Source organism: Hoplias malabaricus, chromosome 8, assembly GCF_029633855.1.
Source record: "Hoplias malabaricus isolate fHopMal1 chromosome 8, fHopMal1.hap1, whole genome shotgun sequence".
NCBI classification, from domain to species: Eukaryota; Metazoa; Chordata; class Actinopteri; order Characiformes; family Erythrinidae; genus Hoplias; species Hoplias malabaricus.
The window spans coordinates 40,763,292-40,772,603 of record NC_089807.1 but is presented as its reverse complement, the minus strand read 5'-3'; positions in this window follow the sequence as shown (position 1 = coordinate 40,772,603).

Below are 9,312 nucleotides of genomic sequence, written 5' to 3'. Positions count from 1 at the left end.
GGGAGAACACACCACACTCCTCACAGACAGTCACCCGGAGGAAACCCACGCAGACACAGAGAGAACACACCACACTCCTCACAGACAGTCACCCGGAGGAAATCCACGCAGACACAGAGAGAACACACCACACTCCTCACAGTCACCCGGAGGAAACTACGCAGACACAGGGAGAACACACCACACTCCTCACAGACAGTCACCCGGAGGAAACCCACGCAGACACAGAGAGAACACACCACACTCCTCATAGACAGTCACCCGGAGGAAACCCACGCAGACACGGGGAGAACACACCACACTCCTCATAGACAGTCACCCGGAGCGGGACTCGAACCCACAACCACCAGGTCTCTGGAGCTGTTTGACTGTGACACTGCTGCTCCACTGTGCAGTTCTATGTATCTCCAAAACGTTCTTAACTTTCAGTAGAAGTTAACATAAAAAGATTTTATTTAGATTTTTTCTGGAGCATTTCTATTGGTGGAGAATATTGGAATTGATTCCGCTCTCTCTGAGGAAGTAAGCTCCGAGCAGCTTGTCACTCTCATCCACTTCTGTCCCCTTCTTATGTCCCCCACTGTGGGGGGATTACTGTGTCTGAGACTGAGAGGCATTAAAAAGTTTAGCAGGGTCAGTATAAGCTTAAATAAATACTCTTCAGCTCTGCATTCACTCACCTATTAACACACACACACTATTCTCTGTCTCTCTGGACCTGGCACGGTGGACTGTAAAGCCCTTCATGTTTTAAAAATACCAGCGTCCCTATAGCACTATTAACATTATATAAACAAGATTGTCCTAGCGGCTCACGGCTACATTTTTATTTATAAATTTGTTACGTTTATAGCATCTCCACCACCATGTTTCACAGATGAAGTGGTGTGAGTTGGATCTTGTGAAGTTACTGTTCACGTCCACACTGCCATCACTCTCATATGAGTTATTCTTGGTCTCCTCTGTCCACGTCAGCTTTTTCTAGAACTCCACAGCTCTTGTCATAAATATAATAATGAAATTAATAAAGTAATACTACTTATAATAATAATAGTGATGATAATAATACAGTGTGATGCCCTGTGCTGGACTGGTGCCTCGTCCCATGTTCAGTGATTCCGAGTAGGACCCACTGCAGCTGGATGAAGTGTTTACAGATGATGTCCTGAATCTCAAGGTGAGTATCTTTACATTGAACTCAAGGAAATGTAAAATAATACACAAGTAAACAAGGCACATCTATTGGTGCTTTTCCACTGCAAGGAACCTAGAGAACTCCACTCAACTCTGCTCAGCTCGGCTCCTTTGCTTTTCCACTGCCCAATTCTGGTCCTGGTCCCTGGAACTAGGTACTTTTTAAGTCCCTCCTCACGCTGGGATCCAACCGTGCTGAGTAGGTACTGAAACCCTTCAGTGTTCTGATTGGCCAGAGACATCTGTCAATCACCACGAAATGCAGAGCTCCTTCAAAGCATCATTTATCTTCATCCGACTCTCAGCGGCAGCTCGTAACTTGACCTCGACGTGTTTTGAAGAGGTTTAAACAGTCCTTGGGCCGATGGCAGATGAAAATTTCCACCGAAAGCCAAACGTGCAACAAGGAAAACTGATCTGTAAGAACTGGGGAGCGGAGCCGTGTTCGGTCCAAAAAACAACACGCGATGAGTGAACAGCACCTGACTTTACCGCTCACATTCCTGTGGTTTTCAAAGCCCACAATTCCCATTAGAGATGGGGTTTTGTGATGTCACCGGCTCCATTTCGGAGCTGTGCTAGTGGAAAAGCAACAGGTTTTAAGCGAGCAGAGCCGTGCCGAGTCGAGTCAAGTCAAGTACGGCTGGAAAAGCACCATAGGTCTGTTTTTGTGGCTTACATCTCAGCGCTGAAGTCATTGACAAATACGCATCGTCCTCCAGAGGAGTGTTTCTCATCCCTCGGACAGGGCTCTGAGGTTCCGTCTCGCTGTCCTCACTGTGGAGACCTCTCTGGGCCGAACAGTGCCTCCAGCAGTTCTCTCTTTCTTATTAATAATGCTCCCAACAGCTGAACTCAGCCCAGGCCCAGGGTTTGGCTGCTGTTTCTGACTTCTTTTTTTTATTCGTGTTTGTATCATTGTAATCATTGGCAGTGCTCCCAGGAGGACAAGTCATGTATCTGGACAGGAACAGAGTGTGTGTTGCATCACCACGCTGAGGCTTGTGCTAAATGCAGTGTGTCACTGTCAGCTGTTTATTGGTTGTGGGCTTTTGTTAGAGTGGGATCGGTCAGGTGTAAAAATGAACTTTCCTTTTTAGCGCTCTGGCTGGAGCTCACGGGGCCTGTGGCCCTACCATATGTGTGTGTGTGTGTGTGTTCCGTCCACAGGATTAGCAGTAAGCTGTAATGGCATCGCTCTCTAAAGACCTCACCCACTTCCAGCCCCAGTGCCCTGTAGCAGCTGGTCCAGTGGCCCATTACCGTCCGGCTGTAGATCAGTGTGGCCAGAGCTATTAGCGAGGCTAAAAACACAGAAACCTAAGGCCAGGACATCAATTTATAACTGGTTCTAGATCAGCTGCCGAAGTGCCGTCTGCTCTCAGGAGCGTCTGCTTTGTCTCCGAGCTTTCATTAGCGCTCAGATCTGGTTTGTGTCAAACACGTCGCAGCCGGAGAGTGTTTTAGGAAGTGCTTCTGGACCTCAGTCACAAACTGCTCTGAGCTTCGTGATGTGCTTTTCTTTCATTAAACGATGGGAGGCTTTTAATAGAGAAGCTAGCTCTGGCCTGCAGGGGTTTTTTTTGGGCTGGGGAGACACATCCTACCTTTGGATTATTTAAATCAACACAAATATGAGGAAATAATACATATCCCAAAAAATCTTTAACAAGATATAGCTCTCTAATGGTCCCCACTCGACTCGTCTTTCCTGCTCCTCCAGCAGGTGAATCCGGTCCTGGTTCTGGAAGCAGGTTCTTGTTTAGTGGCTGTTCTCTCTTGGTTCAGAGCGAGTCGAGTAGGGACTAAACCGTGGCGTGTAAACCTTGCAGAGTGCTGATTGTCCAAAGAGAGTCGTCAATCTACGCCACACAATGCATGGCCGTCTGTCAGCTAATGTGACAGATCTGGGCAGTTTGCATTCTCCTCCAGTGTGTTAATCTGTTAGTGGCTGTTCTTAAAGACGACTGGAAGAAAACAAACACGGTGGATATTAGTTTTTTTTTCTGATGTCTGAGCATTAATGAATCTCTACTTGGCGTCAAGAGCGAATCAACTAAAAGCCCAAAACCAATAACACAGCTTTCAGTTATTTGACTCCAGATGTTTAACACATCATTAACCAGTTGCCGTCTGTTCTTCACTCGAACATCTTCCACAACATCATGAAAAAAGTACTAAACTCAGAGTTGTTAGGGCATCCCCTGGTGGTGGTGGGACCCTACGCAGTCGGTGCTGACGGGATGACATGGATTTGATCAGGTTTATTGTTTCGTTTTGTTTCTTTTTCTGTTTTTTTTTTTTTAAAGGACCCTCATCAGAGGTCGGTTCATGTGTTTGATGTGAGGCAGGATGCGGCGCCGCTTTGAAATCAGCCTTGGAAAAACGAAATGCGCTGATGAGCAATTAGGGAGGAGGAGGAGAGAGAGAGAGAGAAAAAGAGATAGAGCTTTACAGCGTCGCAATCATGCGCCATTACCATAATCAACTTCAGAATGACGAGTGCCCTCCATCAACGGCAACTCTTCCTCGCCATCAGGAGACAGTGTGTGTGTGTGTGCTCGTTTGGGAGTGTGTATGGGGGTGCGTTAATGGGTGGGTGTGTGTTTGTAAGAGGGAGGGAGTCCGACAGATGGTGGGGGTCATCCTCAACTTCAAAACAATTGTTATTTAAAACAAGTTTCCTTCATTTCCTCCTGACCTCAGTGTGTGTGGCGGCTCCATTAAGATTCATTACGGCTGCGTAAGTACCGGTCGATTCCCGATGTTATGAAGCCCGAGCGATACTCAGTGGCTCCACTTGGACTCGGATTTCACGGCTGAATTAGCCCTGTCGGTCATTACGTTTTGGTCATTTAGGACGTGCTGCTTTTGTCCAGAGTGATGTGCATTACTGGGACGCTCCCACAGGAGCCGTTTGGCGCTGAAAAGTCAAGAGCACAAAGGCAGGAGCCATCGTTCGGGGGTAATAAGGCCTTTAGAACCATGGACAGAGGCTCAGGTCACATAACAAGTCTCTGCCTGCCCATGTTAATCGAGCCTAATACGGCTAATAGGTGGAATAGGTCTAATAAAGGCTTCGAATCTTCTCTGGCACTGCGGTAATTTTTGCAGACCGCCTTAAACGTTCTTAGAGGTTGTCTGTGGAAAGCTGCACGTGTTTATTAAAGTCTGTTTCTCCATTCTGCATTATTTACTTATACATTTGGTTAGAGGCTAACCGTTTTAGTTGTGTTACAGACGGAGACTGATGTAGTGAGTCCAAGGGCATGTGCATTTTCTACCCGAGCTAGGATTCAAACCCCAGTCTGACATGTGGAGGATAAGGTTTTGTAAATATCGTCCATATCCTCAGTAAACCACAAAATGGGAGATACTCCTATCCTTGTGAGGACATCTGGTCCTCACAAATATATAAAAACACACCCCCACCCACACACACATATACACACACACACATCAGTTTGTGTCTGTGACCCATAAACGATCTCTGAAATGTAACTTAGACGTGGCTCAGGAGCTCAGTCCTGTCCTTCTTGAGGTCGTAGGTGTGACGTTTATATTTACAGTTACATTTCTGCGCAGGTTTGACTGCAGGAATGCGCATGCGGGTTTTTATCATAGATTCTAACCAGCTACGACTGAACACCGAGGTTAAATGTTAACTGCTGGTATGATAATAGTTGACCTGTCTGAAAAAAAACATGCTCTAGGATCTGACTGGTATCTTACAGGTAAAGTTTCCTCAGAAAATAGAGGGGGCGAAGTCAGGCGTTTGGATGGACACGTGTGACAGCCAATGGGGAAATTAGCTATTAAAATAGCTGCTGATTTGTAGCTGGTCATTTTTAATACACACTGGACACAGTGTCCCTGACATACATGAGGGTAGGAGATTTAGTGTGTGTGTGTGTGTGTGTGTTTATGTTTCTCCCTTTGGAGAACTGCCTGTGGTTATGTTTGACCCACAGTGGGGAAGAGACACACTATGGCAGCATTAGACACACACACACACACACACACACACACACACACACACACACAGAGAGAGAGAGAGAGAGAGAGAGAGATACACTCTCATACAACTTTTACTGTAAAGGTCATCCTCCCCAGCTCCATGTTCACACACATGTAAATAAATGCTAAACACACTCCCCCCATTTTGCTGCATTTGTAACAGCTTCTACTACATTGAGAAGGGTTTACACTGAAACATAGCAGTGAGCATATGATTGTATCCTTCCACAGAAGCATCCTAAGTGTGTGCGGCTTATTTCTGCTACTACGAAAGTGTCGGACAGAGCTTTGTGACCCAAGAGAACACAGTTCCACTCTTCCACAGGCTTCTCCACTGTAATAAGTTTAATGATGGTGTGATAGGTGTTGTGTAATGGAAAGTTCTATTCATGTGCCTCACTGTTATATTTTCATCAGTTCCCCTGTTCCGCCGTAATGTCTACCTGCGTAGGTTTGACTGGCAAACTGGCGTTAATGCTAACTCACTGTAATAAGCTCAGACCTGCTGATGACATGCTAACCCACTGTGTAATTACTGCATAAACCTGGAATACAGAGGTGTGTGTGTGTGTGATGACATTGTGGGGAGCACTAGCTGGTAAGAGCTAGTGTCAGTGTTAAGGGTGGGGATGGGGTAAAGGTTATATTTGAGGTCAGTGTTAGTCATACGTTGTTTCCTTGTAGTTCTTCTTTCACACAGCAAGATATTTTCCGTGTCAGATGTGTTGTTGCAACTTGAAATGCTGCAGATGCTTTAGGATATACATTGTGATACTCTGGGACATTAGCGGCTCTGTTCACACACAAGCACACATGTACATATATAGAGCCGCTACATATATATATATATATACTACCCTACCTTTAACTGTAGCCCTATCCCTCACCTTACATTTTCCCTAACCCCAAACCTCGTCCTGACTCTAAACCCACCCCATACCCTAACCTTAAACCTAACCCATACACTACAGCTCCTTCCACACAAGAACCAAGAAAATAAAGTCAAATAAACCAAGATGTGATGGATGCCCAAAAAGGAAATCTATTTAACGTCCCCACAATTCACAGACACAAACTGGTGTGTGAAAGGGAGTTTGAGTGTGTTTAAGGACGGGGGAGATTTAACCAGACCCAGTCCGACTTGTGTCCAGGATTAGCTTAATGCTAAACAATCCAGCAGCAGCGAGATTAGCGTGACTGACATTCTGCATACGTTACTAATGAGGGGATTTACACCTTTAGCTATTGTTTGCATGTTGGGAGAAAGATTAGACTCTCTGGGGACTTGGAAAAAAACACAGCTAAGATAATCAGACTGGGATGTAGGGATTTTGCTGACTCAGGGCTCCAGCGTCCAGTAGGGGCTGGTGTGTTTGTGTATATGTATATGTGTGTGTGCATGTGTGTCTGTGTGTTTATGTGGGGGGGTGCAGAACCAGAAAAACAGGCAGAAAAAGGGAGAATAATGGATGGATGCCTGGGAATGGTTTAGTGATAATGTTGGTTTTTATCAATCTGTGGGACAGGGCTGTGTAACTCCCCCTGCATTGTTTTCTGGAGGGATGAAGCTTCATTAAATACCTTTGGGATGAGCTGGAGTGGCAGAACACTGGGTTAAAGCTCCTAGTAGTACCATCAGAGCCTCACAGCAATGTTCCAGCACTTAGTGAAAAGCCTTTGCTGTAGAGTGGAGACTGCTGTAAGACTCTCTTGATTTCAGGAGCTACATTAGTGCCTACTAAATATTGGACATGCGTCTCTGAAAGTCATCTCCTAAAGTGTAGCCCCTACAATGTAGCACTGTTTCTGTGATTCTCCTTCAAATGCATTTCAGAAGCTTTGTGTGGATTTACAGAAACAGCGCCCCTAGTGGACGGGACCTGAGTGAGTGACAATAAAAGAACTCATGCAGAGTTCTGTCTACTGTGTCCTGCTCCGACTGTGTCCACTGTGTCCTGCTCCGACTGTGTCCACTGTGTCCTGCTCTGACTGTGTCCACTGTGTCCTGCTCTGACTGTGTCCACTGTGTCCTGCTTTGTCTGCCTCCACTGTGTCCTGCTTTGTCTGCGTCCACTGTGTCCTGCTCTGACTGTGTCCACTGTGTCCTGATTTGTCTGTGTCCTTTGTGTCCACTGCTGCTCAGCAGAAGAAAGAAATGATGCAAGACAACTTTCGAAAAACAACAAAAAGCTGAAATGTCTGCTTCTGCCTCTCTCTCGGTTTAGAAAGATGTGTGTGTGTGTGTGTGTGTGTGTGTGCGTGTTAATAAGCGCCATCACACTGCTGATCTTCCTGTGAACTCAGAGCTGGAAAACTTCCAGATGGAGAGTCCCCTCTCTGTGAAGACTGAAAGAAATCAATGATAATAGGGTTTCTACAGCTAATTGTTTGAGAGAGAGAGAGAGAGAGAGAGAGAGAGAGAGAGAGAGAGAGAGACAAGGTGTCTCTCATTGAAAAATATAATAAAAAAAGAAAAATAGACATCTTTTCTATTTTATTCTTCTCTCTCTCTCTCTCTCTCTCTCTCTCTCACTGTCTCTTTCCTTCTCTCTCTCTCTCTCTCTCTTTCTCTGTATCTGACAGGTTCTGTCAGTTTAAAATCTATAAAAGATGCAAATTTGAATGTAGTTCGTTGCGTAATAAACTTGTAACTCCACAGTAGCAGTTGTCTGTTGTAAATTTAACGTATCACACACTTTTAAAAGGGTCTCACAAAATATTAGTGTTAACAGTAACAGTGGCACTTCCCCTTCATTCAAGAGACACTCCACCTGGATCTCTCTCTCTCTCACACACACACACACACACACACACACTCACTCACATGCTCTTCACAGCTGGAACAGTAAAGAGCAGCTCTCTCGTTCTGGATTGAGGAAACTGAGGACCTCTCCAAGATCACAGCAAGCGACCAGTTCCATCTCTTTGGGCTGTGTGTGTGTGTGTGTGTGTGTGTGTGTGTGTGAGTGAGTGTTTCCCCTATTTCCCCTAATCAGTGTATATCTTTCACACACATGGAACATTTTTTAGGACATTATTATCTTTCAGGTTGATTCAGTGTCAGTTACCAATCAGAGAGAGAGAGAGAGAGAGAGAGAGAGAGAGAGAGTGAGAGGGAGAGAGAGAGAGATGGAAGGAGAGAAAAAGAGAGACGGAGAGAGGGAGAGACAGAGAGAGAGAGTGTGAGAGGGAGAGACAGAGAGAGAGATGGAAGGAGAGAAAAAGAGAGACAGAGAGGGAGAGAGAGAGATGGAAAGAGAGAGAGAGAGAGACGGAGAGAGAGAGAGAGAGAGAATGAATGAAGGAATGAAGCACTGTTAGTATTGGCTTAATAGTTATCAGCTCATGCTAATTTGCTTTGGCGCTCCAGAATGAAGAATAGTCACCTCTGTGATATAAACACTGAGAGAGAGAGAGAGAGAGAGAGAGAGAGAGAGAGAGAGAGAGAGAGAGAGACTGCTCCACTCATTCTTAACCAATGTTCTTTTTCTGCCAAACATCTCAGTGTCCCTGAGCAGATCAGTGCAGTGTCCAGTGCTGTTTTTACTGGCCACTAAACATTCGGGGCCATCCAGACGGTTTAGCCTTTCATACATCACACACACACGCACACACACACGCACAGAGTACCCATCCAACACACACATTTCATTCAGGGTCAGTCATGGTTCATTTAACTCTGAGAAGTCCAGGGAATGTTTACCTGCTCTGCACTTTCCATGAAATGTATCAATGTAGTGGAGAAATACGCCACACGGCCAAAAGTATGTGGACACCCAGCAAATGAAGGGGTTGCTGTTGGACAAAGTGACACAGTTCCTCCCGATGTAAATAGGGTTATGTGTGTGTGTGTGTGGTTGTCCACAGACTATGGGCCGGGAGTCGTCGCTGCTCGGTGTAAGAGCATTAGAGCGGAGGGCTGTGGCTGTTTCATATTTATTACCCAAAGATCTTGTATCAAAATCTGGTTTCAGAGCTCTGACGCAGCCGTTTTAATTCAATAGACTTTTGAAATCAATAGAAAGTGCGGGATTATTGTGGGCAGCTGCATTTTTGCCCTGTTTTTATTTCAATAAAACATGATCTGGCTAAAATCCCCAC